Source organism: Convolutriloba macropyga, chromosome 3 (assembly GCF_964194025.1).
Source record: "Convolutriloba macropyga chromosome 3, txConMacr16.3, whole genome shotgun sequence".
Taxonomy (NCBI): Eukaryota; Metazoa; Xenacoelomorpha; order Acoela; family Convolutidae; genus Convolutriloba; species Convolutriloba macropyga.
The window spans coordinates 26503170-26520922 of record NC_134470.1 but is presented as its reverse complement, the minus strand read 5'-3'; positions in this window follow the sequence as shown (position 1 = coordinate 26520922).

Below are 17753 nucleotides of genomic sequence, written 5' to 3'. Positions count from 1 at the left end.
GGACAAGTGATTTAAAAAGTACAATTCCTTCTTTTAACGTCATTAGATGTCTCAATAAGTAGGTTGATCCAATAGCAGTCGCCATTTTTATCAACATTCTGTTAAGTACTAAGTCAAATTTCAAATTATTCTCAATCATTAAGCCCAGATAACGACAACTAACTTTCGGTTAAAGATAACGAAACTTCCATTATTTTGAAATTCCTCGGAAGACAGCTGATCTTTTTTTTAAAAAAAACGAGTAATTCTGTTTTATCTCTGTTCAAAATTACCGCCTCGTCATTGCCTCAGCGTCCCGTAGGACTGGATATGAATGCAACCACAAAAAAATCACCACGATACTCAAAAAAAATTGATTTGGCTTAACACGCTTCCCGGGGAATATTCAAGTTAACATTAACCATCAATCTTAAAACAAGGACAATTTCGTTAGTAAGTTGTTGAGTATTAATAGAAAAACGTTCCCACAGAGGAAGCCATTGACTTGGTTTTACGGGTACTTAACTCTACCCAAGCGATACATCAGTTAACAGTTCGCGACTGACAATGATACGCCTCCCTCAGCTTGCTTTAACAAATGGTTATTGTAGAAGAAACTAAATTGTCAAATAAAAAATAATTCTGATATTTAAAACAAACGTTTTCGAACTTTACGTTCATTGTCAGGTTAAAACTGTTACACAAAGTGATAAAGGGTAAAATGAATATGTATTTATATTTGTCTGAGACCACAATTGAACAATTCTAGGAACTATTTTAAAAAAGGTGATCTAAAATTTTTTTTTTACAATATTTAGCCTATTTACAACTCATATCTACAGCTGTTATCAATTTCATTAAAAAACTCCGATTCCGGATTTTTCTATTTTTACCATATTTTTGGTATTTCTAGGGTAATTTCGAATTTGCCCAGACCCTAAATATCCCTCTTGTGTGGGCTTTGCAAATTTCGGTTTGTCATGCACAAAAAAAATTTTTGCCCTATTTTTCTTTCCCAATCAAAATTATGATTTGAACCAATACTTTAGCGTGAGTTCCCGCCCCTATATTTATCGCGTGTGTTTAGTCCCGGCTTTCAACTTGCTGATGTATGTGGCTTCGATGGTAATGAGTTTCTCTACTGTTCGACAGGCTTCCAGAATTTTCGTGGATGATATTCCACGATGTTATTCGTGGAGCCACTACATTCAACAAGATGTTGACACACCTGTGAACCCTTCTCTCGATGTTCTGATATCCTAGTTGTAACAAGCCCGCTTGTCTGCCCCACATAGATGGATACCCATCCATTAAAATTTATCTCATATACCAGGTGAGATTGAAGGTCTCTATAGGAAGATGATTTTAGGGTGGGAAAGCTTGATCTTCATTTTGCGTTATGAAAACCACTTGCAAGTCGCATAGTTTCTTCAATTTGCTGGCAACTTATGAAAACGTATTTTGGTAAAATCTGAGGGATCATAAAATTGATGCGTTTTTAGGAGCGTTCTGAGGTATGCGATTACAGTACAGGGGATCTACAAGATACTAGAAATGCTTTAGACTCGAAAACATTACCGACTAACGTCGGGCGAATTACTCAAACAATCGGTTGCCTTCGATAGTAGCCAAATGGGGCTTAGGGTAGGGATGCTAGCAGTAGCAGTAGTTTAGGCTTCAGTGTCCTGGCACTAGGTTTACCATCCCTTCATAGGTTGACTGATTTTACCTTCTGTAGCGGATAGCAGTTGTACAAAAAGGTCAAAGCACAAGAGTTGGTTTATGAATAATGACTAAAAAATAACCCCAGTAGAACTGATTTAAGCGCGTTTTGTCTGCACTACAAATGGCCGTATTGAATCTTTTCCGTTTGTACCCGCTTCTTAGTAGGTTTATATTATTTGCGCCCCCCCCCCCCCGACCAATGCGCCATATTTGTATTCAATATGTATGGCACGTGCTATGTATCTGGGTGTGCAAAACCTACTGGGCGGGAGAGCATCAAATTCCAAAGATCCGCCATATTTGTAATTTAACAGATAAAATTAAACAGTTGTCTGATACGTCCGAAATTTTAATCTGCCTTTTTTGTTCTTGTTTGGTTTTTGGTTGATCACAATTTTGATTTTTACTGATTGCAATTTTTATAAAATAATTTCCTCTGAGAAAAACTACCGAAAGAATTAGATCAATTTTTCTCTATACATAAGGAGAGAGAGAGAGGAAGCAGATTGAGTTTTTCAAGCCATTTCTTGTAATTCATTTCCCATTGGTTTAGTATCCAACTTGAAGCTTTAATTTAAGCTCTCTCAATCTCATTAGTTTCTGTTTCCTTAGCGAACCGGACTTGAGTTGCAGATGTAGCTCTGGGAACACATATCCTGCTTACAAATTAAGTTTTGCACTTACTTTTATAAATGCCGTTTTATTAAAAAATAGAACTCTGTTACTGCTTTAGAGCACCTCTTTTCAACATTGGTTTTCCAGTTCAACCTAGGCGCCATTGTAATGCCAAGATCTTTTTGACAGCTTTGATAATTTAATGTTTTGTTATTCAAGCTGATCTTGGGATTGCCTTGACCTTTGAGTGCTACGAGACAGCACAAACCGTTGTCTAATTTCATCTCATTGCTCCAGCACCAGTTTTCAATTTGTTCTTGTCATGCTGTATGTTTTTGCTGTCAGATGCAACAAGCTTAATTTCGTCGACATAAATGCAAAATTCACATTAGATGTTTGCATGGGTAAATCATTGACAAAGATGACTAACAGAGGAGGACTCAATATCCTTGGGGTACGGCAATTTTTACATGCACAGTTTCTGACTTAAAATCGTTAATTTTTACATATTGTCTTCGTTTAGTTAGGTAGGTAGCTGGCATTAGTTTTCATGAAATTACAGTAAAAATCTAGCAGTCTTCGAGCTCATCTTCATTACCATCAGATTTGTTGTAAAGATGATCTAGCATTAGCAGCAACTGTGTTATTACTAATTTGTGTCTCCGAACAAAGTGCTGTGCACTGAGCGTCATCACATGTCGTACAAATCATCAAAGATAAATTTTTCGAGAAATTTTGAGTTAGTGCATAGAAGGCTTGTATGTCTTTACTGTTTTCCATCTGCTCTGTCTTCATCTTTAAAGATGGGGAAAGTTCAGTTTCTTTTCCAATGCGAGGGAAAACGTTTTGACAGCGCAGTCTTGACAAATATCAAGCAGTACTTTGACAAGTCAAGCCAATTTTTGAGCACAAGAAATCCTATATTGTCTGGGCCATTTGCTTTAACAGTTTCAAATTTTGATTAAAATGTAAATTTTGACTCGCTTTTGTTCACAATGTTATAAATGCTTTTCACTGTTGATTATTATCAATCTGATTACAATAAAGATTACAATAAAAAAATCCGAAAAAAAAATTTTAGCCGAATAAAAATAGTCGCTTTTATAGGCAGCTCGTAAGTAATTGTGCAGGTCTTGGAAGTTCGGACCTCAAACAATTTCCTCTTCAAGCTCAGTCTTATTGTCGACTAAGTTTGTTTGTAGTTATTTTCTTTTCTCTACAATTTTAGTAGTTTTACAGAGCGGACAATTTCAAAACTCTTCTATCATTGTGGTGACATTTTTCATTAAGACTAATGTTTCTTCTTCAACCCGAGACCGGCACTCGCCCTGTCTGTGGTTGTCTTTGGGACAATTTCTGCCAAAATCTTTTTATGCTATTTGTATCATTGCTTTACAGATTCATCTATGTTACTGAAGCAGTAGCTATTAAAAGGTTTCCCACCAATAATTGCGTTAAATGAGCTACAACTGGCCTCATTAAAAGCACTCTTTGTCGATTACATCCAAGTTTACTTTAACGACTTATTTGTAGGTTTACTTTGCAAGCTTTAAGATGTGCTGAATGGCATGTTGAATTCATTTTTTTCCCGAACGGTTGATTACATCTTTGGAATTATTAATAAGTTGAGTTTTGTACTTCTGTTTCAAGATTTCCTTGAAATAGTGTTTGCTCAAAATTTCAAGTACTTGAATTGTGCACTCCTCTTTAGAACCCAGAGTGTCCCAGATTGTATTATCAAGGTATTGTCCCCTGTGGTAATTACCAAAACTTAGTTTTCCGTTTGAATCCAATGATTTGGTTCATTTGCTAGAAAAATCACCAATTCAGGGGACCATTTGTGTAGACTATTTTTTGGAGGAATGTGTAAGCAGCATAGGGCCATCTTCTGTTTAAAATTTGACAACTTATTCATTCTCAGAATATAAAATAACCCCCCTAATGCTCATTTTTGAGAGTCTTCAGCCTTCTATAGCCCATCTGAAAGTCGCATTTAATAGAACTTTGCAGCAGATCCAGCATAATTTGTTAGCATCGAATACTGAGCATTTTTCAGCAAAACGGAACCGGCCATAAAGACAAACCAAAAGTGTTCAGAAAGACAAAATACACCTACAATTTTATGGGGACGATGCTGAATTAAAATTGGAAAATTAGGGATCTGAGGATTCACGTAACATAAAACCAACATGGTCAACACAATGAGAAAAAAGTAAAGCAAATAGAGTACCTTACATGTTGAAGTGGAACGTTGCATAACAAGTTAGAACTCACAAAACTCGGTTTCTATAGTTCTCTTAATCGTCCTGTTTCGCAAGTGCAACTCTTTCAAAAGGTACCGCTAAGTGGATAAATGATTACACAAAAAAGTTTAATTGACATGCAATCCCGGTAGCCAGCCATATTATCCGCATCAATGATTCTTCAACTCAAAGACCTACTCTACGTTATTAATTACATGGAGAAAAACTATATGATCCCTCGTCTGAGTGCACAGACTCAATTGCACAAATTTACGTTTAAAAGATGTAAATCAGTTTAAGTTAGGCGATCTGGCCAGCATATCGAAACACTTGCGAAATAAAAATAGCACAACCGACACCGCAATGAAATACAGAATAAATTTTTAGAATTAAATAGTTTGCAGGCATAACTTTGACTGATGTGTAATTGTAGTAATTGGAGCAAGCGCAATGCATTGTTTTTTCTGGAGAACTGGACGAGTATCAAAAGAAGCGAGTGAGCACGAAAACTAGATTTGGATGATAAAGAAACGGGTGAGAATTCTTTATGGGTCTAAAAATTCAAGCTTTGGCACAATAGAAACAAAAAATCGATAACTAGCCTAATGAACCGAAGGATCTAATATAACCCTTTACTAAAAAAATAGTTTAGAAAATTATAAATTAGAACCGAGTTCTTGCTAATGTTTATCGCTTACGAAAAGGTGCCCTGTACGTTTACTAATCTAATGGAAATTGAAATACCTGTTTTACACATTGTTAAGACTTGTTATCAAAACAGAATCGAAAGTCAAAAATTCGATCTTTTTATATTAAACTGCACCTCGATCACTTGAAAACAGAACTTTAGCGTTGTATGAAAAGAGTTGCAATTTAATTAACTCTATCAAAAAAACAACACTCATCTCCTCCGATTACAGCACAGGGGATCTACAAGATACTAGAAATGCTTTAGACTCGAAAACATTACCGACTAACGTCAGGCGAATTACTCAAACAATCGGTTGCCTTCGAAAGTAGCCAAATGGGGCTAGCAGTAGCAGTAGTTTCGGCTTCAGTGTCCTGGCACTAGGTTTAACATTCCTTCATAGGTTGACTGATTTTACCTTCTGTAGCGGATAGCAGTTGTACAAAAAGGTCAAAGCACAAGAGTTGGTTTATGAATAATGACTAAAAACTAACCCCTGTAGAACTAACTTAAGCGCGTTTTGTCTGCACTACAAATTGCCGTATTGAATCTTTTCCGTTTGCACCCCCTTCTTAGTGGGTTTATATTATTTGCCCCAACCCCCCCCCCCCCCCGACCAATGCGCCATATTTGTATTCAATATGTATGGCAAGTGCTATGTATCTGGGTGTGCAATACCTACTGGGCGGGAGAGCATGAACTTCCAAAGACCCGCCATATTGTAATTTAACAGATAAAATTAATTAGTTGTCTGATACGTCCGAAATTTTGATCTGCCTTTTTTGTTCTTGTTTGGTTTTTGGTTGATCACAATTTTGATTTTTACTGATTGCAATTTTGATACAATAATTTCCTCTGAGAAAAACTACCAAAAGAATAAGATCAATATTTCTCTATACATAAGGAGAGAGAGAGAGGAAGCAGATTGAGTTTTTCAAGCCGTTTCTTGTAATGCATTTCCCATTGGTTTAGTATCCAACTTGTAGCTTTAATTTAAGCTCTCTCAATCTCATTAGTTTCTGTTTCCTTAGCGAACCGGGCTTGAGTTGCAGATGTAACTCTGGGAACACATATCCTGCTTACGAATTAAGTTTTGCACTTACTTTTATAAATGCCGAATTTATTAAAAAATAGAACTCTGTTACTGCTTTAGAGCACCTCTTTTCAACATTAGTTTTCCAGTTCAACCTAGGCGCCATTGTAATGCCAAGATCTTTTTGACAGCTTTGATAATTTAATGTTTTGTTATTCAAGCTGATCTTGGAATTGCCTTGACCTTTGAGTGCTACGAGACAGCACAAACCGTTGTCTAATTTCATCTCATTGCTCAAGCACCAATTTTCAATTTGTTTTTGTCATGCTGTATGTTTTTGCTGTCAGATGCAACAAGCTTAATTTCGTCGACATAATTGCAAAATTCACATTAGATGTTTGCATGGGTAAATCATTGACAAAATGACTAACAGAGGAGGACTCAATATCCTTGGGGTACGGCAATTTTTACATGCACAGTTTCTGACTTAAAATCGTTAATTTTTACATATTGTCTTCGTTTAGTTAGGTAGGTAGCTGGCATTAGTTTTCAAGAAATTACAGTAAAAATCTAGCAGTCTTCGAGCTCATCTTCATTACCATCAGATTTTTTGTAAAGATGATCTAGCAACAGCAGCAACTGTGTTGTTACTAATCTGTGTCTCCGAACAAAGTGCTCTTCATTGAGCTGCATCACTTCATGTCGTACAAATCTTCAAAGATAAATTTTTCGAGAAATTTTGAGTTAGTGCATAGAAGGCTTGTATGTCTTTACTGTTTTCCATCTGCTCTGTCTTCATCTTTAAAGATGGGGAAAGTTCAGTTTCTTTTCCAATGCGAGGGAAAACGTTTTGACAGCGCAGTCTTGACAAATATCAAGCAGTACTTTGACAAGTCAAGCCAATTTTTGAGCACAAGAAATCCTATATTGTCAGGGCCATGTGCTTTAACAGTATCAAATTTTGATTTAAAATGTAAATTTTGACTCGCTTTTGTTCACAATGTTATAAATGCTTTTCACTGTTGATTAATAACAATCTGATTACATATTAAAAAAATTGTAGCCGAACAAAAATAGTCGCTTTTATAGGCAGCTCGTAAGTAATTGTGCAGGTCTCGGAAGTTCGGACCTCAAACAATTTCCTCTTCAAGCTCAGTCTTATTGTCGACTAAGTTTGTTTGTAGTTACTTTCTTTCTCTACAATTTTAGTAGTTTTACAGAGTGGACAATTTCAAAACTCTTCTATCAATGTGGTGACATTTTTCATTAAGACTAATGTTTCTTCTTCAACCCTAGACCGGGACTCGCCCTGTCTGTGGTTGTCTTTGGGACAATTTCTGCCAAAAATCTTTTTATGCAATTTGTATCATTGCCTTACAGAATCATCTATGTTACTGAAGCAGTAGGTATTAAAAGGTTTTCCACCAATAATTGCGTTAAATGAGCTACAACTGGCCTCATTAAAAGCACTCTTTGTCGATTACATCCAAGTTTACTTTAACGACTTATTTGTAGGTTTACTTTGCAAGCTTTAAGATGTGCTGAATGGCATGTTGAATTCATTTTTTTCCCGAACGGTTGATTACATCTTTGGAATTATTAATAAGTTGAGTTTTGTACTTCTGTTTCAATATTTCCTTGAAATAGTGTTTGCTCAAAATTTCAAGTACTTGAACTGTGCACTCCTCCTTAGAACCCAGAGTGTCACCCATTGTATTATCAAGGTATTGTCCCCTGTGGTAATTACCAAGTCTTAGTTTTCCGTTTGAATCCAATGATTTGGTTCATTTGCTAGAAAAATCACCAATTCAGGGGACATTTGTGTTGACTATTTTTTGGAGGAATGCGTAAGCAGCATAGGGCCATCTTCTGTTTAAAATTTGACAACTTATTCATTCTCAGAAAATAAAATAACCCCCTAATGCTCATTTTTGAGAGTCTTCAGCCTTCTATAGCCCATCTGAAAGTCGCATTTAATAGAAGTTTGCAGCAGATCCAGCATAATTTGTTGGCATCGAATATTGAGCTTTTTCCAGCAAAACGGAACCGGCCATAAAAAGACACACCAAAAGTGTTCAGAAGGACAAAATACACCTACAATTTTATGGGGACGATGCTGAATTAAAATTGGAAAATTAGGGATCTGAGGATTGACGTAACATAAAACCAACATGGTCAACACAATGAGAAAGAAGTAAAGCAAATAGAGTACCTTACATGTTGAAGTGGAACGTTGCATAACAAGTTAGAAAAAACAAAACTCGGTTTCTATAGTTCTCTTGTTCGTCCTGTTTCGCAAGTGCAACTCTTTCAAAAGGTACCGCTAAGTGGATAAATGATTACACAAAAAAGTTTAATTGATAAGCAATCCCGGTAGCCAGCCATACTATCCGCATCAATGATTCTTCAACTCAAAGACCTACTCTACGTTATTAATTACATGGAGAAAAACTATATGATCCCTCGTCTGAGTGAACAGACTCAATTGCACAAATTTACGTTTAAACGATGTAAATCAGTTTAAGTTAGGCGATCTGGCCAGCATATCGAAACACTTGTGAACTAAAAATAGCACAACCGACACCGCAATGAAATACAGAATAAATTTTTAGAATTAAATAATTTGCAGGCATAACTTTGACTGATGTGTAATCTTTCTTAATAAAACAATAAAGGGCCGTGTACACCATCCGGCATCGATGGATGTAGGTCAAAAAATAGGGCATGATGAGTAGCACTTAGTAGCCGGATGCTGCACTCCAAGCTGTTCCCCTCCAGACAGTGTAAAGACGGCCCAGTCACAAAAATAAATAACAAGTGGAGAGGAAAGCACCTATACATATATATATATATATATATATATATATATATATATATATATAGCACACATAGGGAACTAGAATGGAAGGATTAAAATAAAAATGAATAAGCAAATGAATAAAGATAAGCAGCCAAACACTCAGTGCAGCCTTCCCTCCTCCACGACGGCGCTAATCGAAGTCTCACTGAGAACACGAGGCTTGAGGGCACGACATCCCCTCAAGCAGAGAACACAGCTCCTCAGAAAAGCGAAGCTGATTTTCGTTCGGATGTAGCTTATACTGTCGGCGTACGGCTCTCCGCGTTTTTCGCTGATCTTGGTTGCGAGTTGTTTCATAACGCGCGATGCTGATGGACCTGCACCACCCGAACAAGCAAAAACCAGTGCATTGAAGCTGCTGTGTTCGGTTTCGCGGATTCGCTCTTCGTGCTTATTTCGCTTGATGCTCTCGTGATATTTGTATGCATCTTTTATGGTCTTAGGGCAGCTCTTCGCATGAGGGTTGAAAATCTTCACATCGAAGAAAGTGCGATTAAAGCGGGAGCCCCACAGACCGTTTGCCTTGATGTCCAGTCGAGCGTCATCATCAGTGGTGGTGGAATTACTCGAGAAAATTTCTCCATCGAGCGACTGAAGTTCTGGCTCTATCTGTACTTCGTGGCAAACGTCATCCATCAGGTTTGCAATAACATCTCTAATTTCGTTGTGTCGTAGGTGCGTATAACCGCCTTTGGCGCAGTGCAGGGCATGGGTGAGGCTGAGTTCTTTCCCGCAAGGGCATATGGCTGGCGTGTTCTTCGCTTCCCAGGTGTAGCGAAGTGCTATTCCATCACGGAACTCAGTCTTCGTGAGATCAAAACCATGTTTTGACAACGGAAGCGCGTTAAGCCAGCTTGATGCTCCTTTCTCCGAGGCCAGCTGGATGGTATACTTCATTTCTGGTAGATTGTTTTCGATTCTGGACTTTTTCGAAATGAGTTCACGTTGATTGTCTGCTTTCTGTCTGAGACTGATCTTGGTTTGTTCTACTTCACATTGTTGAATATTATTGAATGACGCCAATGGTCTTGAGAGTTCAACTAATTGCTTAAGATTTTTGTGAAGATCTTGTGGGAGGGCGATGTTAAGCCCACCCATTCTGAGAGGGAGATAAAAAAGTTCTCTTTCCTCTTGGATTACTTCTTTGCCGACGACGTTCGGTATGACTCGGCCAAGCCGCTCCTCCACCTTGTCCAGAACCCCGTCCATGGAAGGTGTAGTACGCGAGAGGAAGCTCAACTTCTGTTGAACCCCCTTCGTCAAACATGCATAGGCATTCTGGGGAGAGGTGAGAGCAAATTGACCAAGTCTGTCTAAACTTTTTGTGTATTTAGTTTCTGCATCTTTCAGGAAATTTTTACTGGCCTCAGAGCTTCCGATAACTGATCCCAGGACTCGAGCGCCCTGCGTGATTTCCACATTTGTGCCTGCAAACACAATTGACGCTTGGCGCTCGCCTCCTGGCTTAATTATCAACTGACACTTTGGAGGATTGACAAGATATCCATACTTGGGACCAAGCTCAGTGAGCTTGTCGAAGAGTGCCCTGATATTTTTTAACTTACCGACGACGCTACCATCATCAGCATACCATTTTTGTGTCAAAGAGTCATTATGAAGTCTTGTTATTAGGGGTAGGATTGCGATTCCATACATTGCCATCGCAAGGGGATCGCCTTGTGTCGTACCTTCCTGAGACAGTATGGTCGACTTACCGATGTAGAGATGAGACGGGTGGCTATAGGAATTCTGTAAGGCAACATGCAAAGATGGGCATAAGGCTTTCACGTTCTCTAATGCTGTTCGTCTATTGAGCACGTTAAAAGCGTTTTTGGCATCAATTAGAAGAATTGCTTCGTTTTCGGGATCATCAAAACTGTGGCGAAGCGAATGTATGGCATGTTCTATGCCACATTTCTGGCCCAGGTACAGTTGCATGTTTCCACCGAGGGATGTTAGATCTTGCCTGATGCAGTCGACGATTATACGTCCGGTGATGCGACACATTACTTCACCAATACCAATAGGTCTCACACCTGGACATTTATCCAGAGCCACTAGTCGACAACCATTGTATGTAATCAAATCATCCGGTGGTATTGTGGACGTTGCCAGCCTCTTAGCAAACTTGGCAACAAGCTTGCACAGGTTCGTGGAGGTTTGCCCGAAAGCAGAAAGTAGTCTACGCCAGTCATCGGCATCGAGACCTGAAGGCCCGGCACTGCCATGAGTCTTCATTGCATGCTTTCGGACGAGCCTGGCACTGATTTTGTCGAAGACAGCGGGGTGGTAAGGAAGCGTGCGTGTATGTTCGCTCTGAATGCAGTTGGGCTCCAAGGGTTGAACTTCAGGATGTTTATTGCGTAAAATCTCGAGGACCGGTCTACCGTCTATGAGATCGGTAGGTGCGAGCACGCCGCCTTTGTGCTCATCCGAAAGAACGCGAATAGCATTACTGATCTTACCACGAGACATGAAATTGTTGAATATCTTGAGGTCAGAGTGCTGCTGTTTGTTCCTTGAATTCATTCTCATTTGGATTGCCTTCGCTTCACAGAACAGTTCTGAGAAGTTGCAGCTGTACCATGCTTGCAGTCTGCGCTTGATGGTCTTATTGTTCGATCCATCGTCCGTGTTCTTTGTTCGACTGAGGGTTAGGTGCGGAAGTATCATACAGAGGGTCAGAGATATATCGGATCTATCCGTGTTTACGGCAATCGGGGAGAGGACACTGTGAAGGGCTTCGGCGAACTGTTCCCCAGTCTTGTTCTTACCGAGCGTGAAGAACGAGGGCTTCCAAGTGACGACCTCGCTGTATATTTCGCGCACTGTTGCCGCGTGATGAGGCTGGAAGTGGTCCCAGAAATTATTCGATGCTGTGGCGACGGAACGTTCGGGGGCGTGCGTTGTTGCAGGATCTATGAGTGCAGTGTCGGGAACGGTCAAAGCGTTGTGTGGTGCCGGCGTTGCGATTGCTGTTTCGGTGGCTGCGGTGATCTCAGAGCAGTTTTTGCAGCTGAAGTTTTCGGTCCAATCTTTCGCTGCGGCTAGACCACTGCATTTCACGTGCAAATATTTATAACATGTATGACACCAGACGCCTCCCCTACGTAGGGGACCTTTGCAGAGTGGACAATGGGTTTGATCAGCCATCAAGCTGCGGGCTAGGAGTTGGGAAGGCTGCACTGAGGGGGACTAGATTAATTTAATTACAGGAGAGTAATAACAGCAACGATATTTAAAGTATTGAATGATGTTAAACAGAATAATAGTGAAAACATGGTTTCCATGAAAGGAGAAGTGCACGGTGTCTTTACAGAACAGTTTAAGTTCAAGAACATTTCTAAATGAGGGTGAAACAATAAACAACTTTAGGGCACAAGAATCAATATAATTATACAAAGCGTAGTTAAGGGCACTGATTTTTTTATTTATGAGGCGATTACAGCTGGTGGGTATAACTTTGGGAACAATCAAATTATTTGGGCTAAATTTAACAATAATCAGCTGAATGAGGAATTTCCAATGCTCTATGAAAGTTTCAATACTACTACGGTGATCATTGAAGCCGGCAATTACTACAACAGTGTTCAGCTTCTGGTCTGGGTATTAATTGATAACATCACAGAGATCTAGCAGTTTAGCACCTCGATAGGAGTGAACACAACCCTTTACTTGACCCTCGTCTATATATTTGGTACGAGAAGTACCCAAGACCAAGTCCGAGCAGCTGGAGGGAAGATGGTTGGCATCAAAACATCCCATTCACGGAGCCTGCTAACATTCAAAAACACAAGAAATTTTTCTAAAATAGAAATCTGTTAGAATGATACGACCTGATGTGAAGAGTCGGACCTTGACTCTAACAAACCATACCCGAACCTTGCCTCTAAAACCCTCCCATTGGAGGTCCCCAGTACAAGGATTTTGCCATAACAAATCTATTTAATAAGTTTATCACAACAATTAAGCTAAGCGCAATGCATTGTTTTTTCTGGAGAACTGGACGAGTATCAAAAGAAGCGAGTGAGCACGAAAACTAGATTTGGATGAAAAAAACGGGTGAGAATTCTTTATGGGTCTAAAAATTCAAGCTTTGGCACAATAGAAACAAAAAATCGATAACTAGCCTAATGAACCGAAGGAACAAATATAACTCTTTACTAAAAAAAATAGTTTAAGAAATTATAAATTAGAACCGAGTTCTTGCTAATGTTTATCGCTTACGAAAAGGTGCCCTTGACGTTTACTGATCTAATGGAAATTGAAATACCTGTTTTACACATTGTTAAGACTTGTTATCAAAACAGAATCGAAAGTCAAAGATTCGATCTTTTTGTATTAAACTGCACCTCGATCACTTGAAAACAGAACTTTAGCGTTGTATGAAAAGAGTTGCAATTTAATTAACTCTATCAAAAAGAGACAACACTCATCTCCTCCACAAAGTTACTTACCCAGAAGCAAAAAAGCCGCTAATATTTAGGAGATTTAATTCGTTTTGCTTGAAAGGGTCCACGTTGTTTCAATTGTTGGTCATTCATTGAATTTTCAAAAAATAGTTACGAAAAGCTAAATTAAAAACTTCCCGATACGAATCAAAAATCAAAAATCAAAAGACGCATGATTGACGTAACTTCTGAGACTTTCAATCAACATGAAGAATTGTGTCGAACATTAAAGAAATCGATAACCCCGATCTATCGCACATTTAATTGCATCTCAGGTTTCCTCCGTATTTATCATCCCAAATGCACAGACTTTCAACTGGTCCCAATTAATGATATCCTAGAAATCCTTAGAATTTGCAGCTGTAGAACCACTGTCATGACAATGGTGATCGGAACAGTTCCATCAAAGGGATTTTTTTGTGAAATGCAAGATATGTGGCTAACTTGTTAGTTGAAATCAGAAAAAACTAAGCCGATTCCCAAAATTGATGAATCCGAAAAAAATAATGTCTTTGCAACACCATGAGGGAAAGATCAGAAAACATACAAGAAAGTTAACCCCCGTTTTAGTCTAAACGTAAGAAAGAAAGTTATCCCCCGTCTCCGTAGCTAAATTTTCACAGAAGAGTGAAAAGTTGTTTCGATATCTGAAAATATTAAAAAACAAAGATATCAAAAAGTTTGCAGATCCAAGGTATTTCTGGTGATACCAACGAAACTAAAACCAAAACTTTTGAGCAAATAAATGATGAATCACATCAATACTGGAGCCAATAGGAATGAATTCAAGTATGATCATCATACTAGAAAGACCTGGAAAATTATGACAAGGAATTTAGTTACTTTTTCAGCTGAACATGGAGTTATATTGGCAATTAGACTAACATAAAGCCTGGAGAATAGGGATGTCTTGGAGGCTAAGAAATTTCTTATTAGTTACCGTGTCAAAAAAGGATGCTATCAAGGTTAATCAATTTCGCAAAATGAACCAAATTTTATGGTGGCTACCCGCAAGAGCAGGCCAAAAGAGGGCTAGACAAATTGACGAGGTTCACTGCACGTCTTTCATTTGCGTGGAAAGACTAGTAAGTATCAATAGCAGAGTGCATTTTGAAAGCGCTGTTTTTTACAATGGGTAAGAATTAAATGAGCAGAATTCGCAGAATTCCTACTAAATAATTACAAAACCTATAGATGGTGTCACAAATTTGAAAAGCAGAAATGTCTCTACACCCGAAGGCCCATAACATGAAGATAAGCTTAATATCAAACGATTATCGATTCTTCATTTAAAATCCATCTCAACATCTTATTGCTGAAAATCGCCAATTTCTTCAATCCGCCAAAGGCACTGCAAATTGATACAGCCTAGATCACTTTAAATTTCGTCTAAAAACCTTCCTCAGTTCAACATTTCGACTCTTTGTGCAGACTTGAACTAACTCGAAATGGTTAATCCATGAGAAGAGGTCAGCAAATAGTAGTAGCAGATAGGCTTTAGGACGAGACCAGGGGTGACAATTCACCCTTCAGTTTTCAGCTGGCACAATTTTCTTGGCAGGGTTACAGGAGCCACAGAGACAGAGATTTCGCCATGTACAGGGTTACATCTCATTGTAGATCGTATCGAAGAATTCGTGATACATTTTTGTCAGTCTTGATTTCGTTAACTCATTCTCAGGTATGTGCTTGTTTAAGATGTTCATAAATCGCGGTCCGTGTCCAAAAATTTGTATCGGTTTCCTTCAACCTGTTAAAAGGAACTTCGAAGTTTTCGTTTTGCCGCGTTTCTGTTGTTCTGGATTTAGGTTTGTCGTTCGAATCTAGAGCATACTTGTCTTGGCATATTGTGCCGAAGAATAGAATATCGTGTTGTTCGAGATACAACTATACAAGCAGTACGTTAAGTTTTAGTAGTCACTGTTTGTAGTGTACATCTTTTCCGCATATCCATGCAGTGGCTCTGGGTTGCACTATTTCAAGAGACTTCAGGTCAGTTTTTGATGCGTACCTGGGAAGCGTAGGACAGAACAGGCACTACGTAACCAACGCACGCATTCAGTTTTGTGACGGGATTGGCTTTGTGTGAAGTTTCTTTCAAGAACCAGAAAGATCGCCAGGCCTTGGTTGTTCTTCGAGAGCAGTTATCACTCCAGGAGAGATTTCTTGATATGATTACCCCAAGGTCCTTTTTGTTGCGACACCACTTCGAGAGAATCGCCGCATTCGCATGAAGCGTTTCCTTTCAGACCAAGTATTCGACTTTTTTCGACGTTGTGGGACATGTGGTTGTCTTTACTCAAGGTTTGAGTCTTTTCAACAAGCCAAGTTTTGCTCTCATTGATGACTTTGAAGTCGCCAGCATAGCTATACGATGAGTATTTATCAACGGCTCTGGGATGGTCGTTAACGTAGGCAAGGACGAAAAGAGGAACACCACTGGTCACGATCCTAAAACTTGACCTGGCATTGTTTACCTTGACATATTGTTTCCGTTCTCTAAGGTAGCTGCTCAAAACATTGAGCAGTTTTCCACCAATGCTGAAGTCTTGAAGCTTTTCGAATAGCTTTTCGTGGGCAACTTTCTCAAAAACATATTTGAAGTCCATGTAGAGGGCATATATGTGTTCACTCTTGGCTGCTTCGTAGAGTTCATTCACTTCTTTTAGGTGCAAAAAAACTGCAGAACTGCCGAGCGTTTGTGGCGGAACTCAAATTGTCTTTTTTCAAGCCGTGCTTCAATGATTGAATACAAGTGCTGGAAAATGACTATTTCAAAGACCTTGGACACTTTTGTGAGCAGGCTAATCGGCCTGTACTGACTCATATCGGCTTTTTCATTCTCCTTATAGATGTATGTAATATCGCTGATTTTCCTTTGGGATAGGAAATATCCATTGTTGATGCAGGTTTGAAAGGCAAGGAGAAGCGATTTTGAGAGTTTCGAGAGGTTTTCCAGGACGGTGTTGCGAACGTTATCTGGTCGACAAGCTTTGTTTGCATCCAGATTTGAAAGAGCTTCCTTGATTTCATCCTCCGAGAATTTGATGAAATTATTTTACTTTTTCTCGTAAACCTGGTCAGGAGATATTTGACCTTCCATGTTTGAAAAGAAATTATTGAATAGTTCACTTTTTTCCAGATCGTCGGATGTGCGGGCAATTCTGATTTGGTTGTGATCATCAAAGATTGCGAGGATTATATCTTGAGTGAGTACTTTGCTTTTGTGCAGTGACTTGAGATATTTTTTAAATCTGTCATTCACCTGCTTCGGAAGATTTTTTCTCCAGAACTGGCTTGGTCTTTTTCAATCTCATTCTTCAGTGCTGTTTATTTCCGTTTGATTTTTAACAGAAGACAAAAATTTGGTTTGTCTTCATGTTTTCTCATCACCGTCGCTAAAACTTTCATGAGATGAGATGTGCTTGGCGAGATCCACGGGGGAAGATTTGATCTATGCTTAGTTATGCGAGGGACACATTTGTCGATTATCTCGCGTATTCAAACATACCACTGGCGGACGAGCTCATCAACATTACTATAGCAGTAGAGGTTGAAATCATTTTCGGCATTAAACTTGTTGATAGAATTCCAGTTTGCTTGTTGAAAACGAAAAAAAAATTTAGCAGTAGTCACGCATTTATGCAATTTAGTTCCGATTATTGTCTTGAAGTGATGATGATGAGACAGGGAGTAGAATTCTTCCAATTGTTTGTCGGTAGCCGAGTATTCTATTCGTTCCTTATCTTGCATTAGGAGCACATCGAGATTGCTTGAATTCTGGCAGGGGAGGGTTTGATCAAAATTGGAATGTTCTAAAGTCAAATATGGCTGTTTCATTAGTGTTTTCTGATGTCAAATTTTCCCAATTTGTATGCTGGAAATTGAAATGTTAGGTAATTACCAAAGCCTTCACACTTTGCTTTTTGATTTTTTCAAGGAATGTTTTGAGGGAGTTAAGTGGTAACCTATAGATACTGTTTTCGGGGGGATTGTGGATGCAACTAATCAAGACTGACCCAGTCACGGTGTTGAGATTAACAATATTGAATTCCGCGTTGAATTTCAAGTTAAAAATACTGCTGTTTATGTGATTTTGTACTGCCATTAAGGCTCCTCCATGTTTATTGTTGTTGTTGTTGCTGCACATGTATTTCCT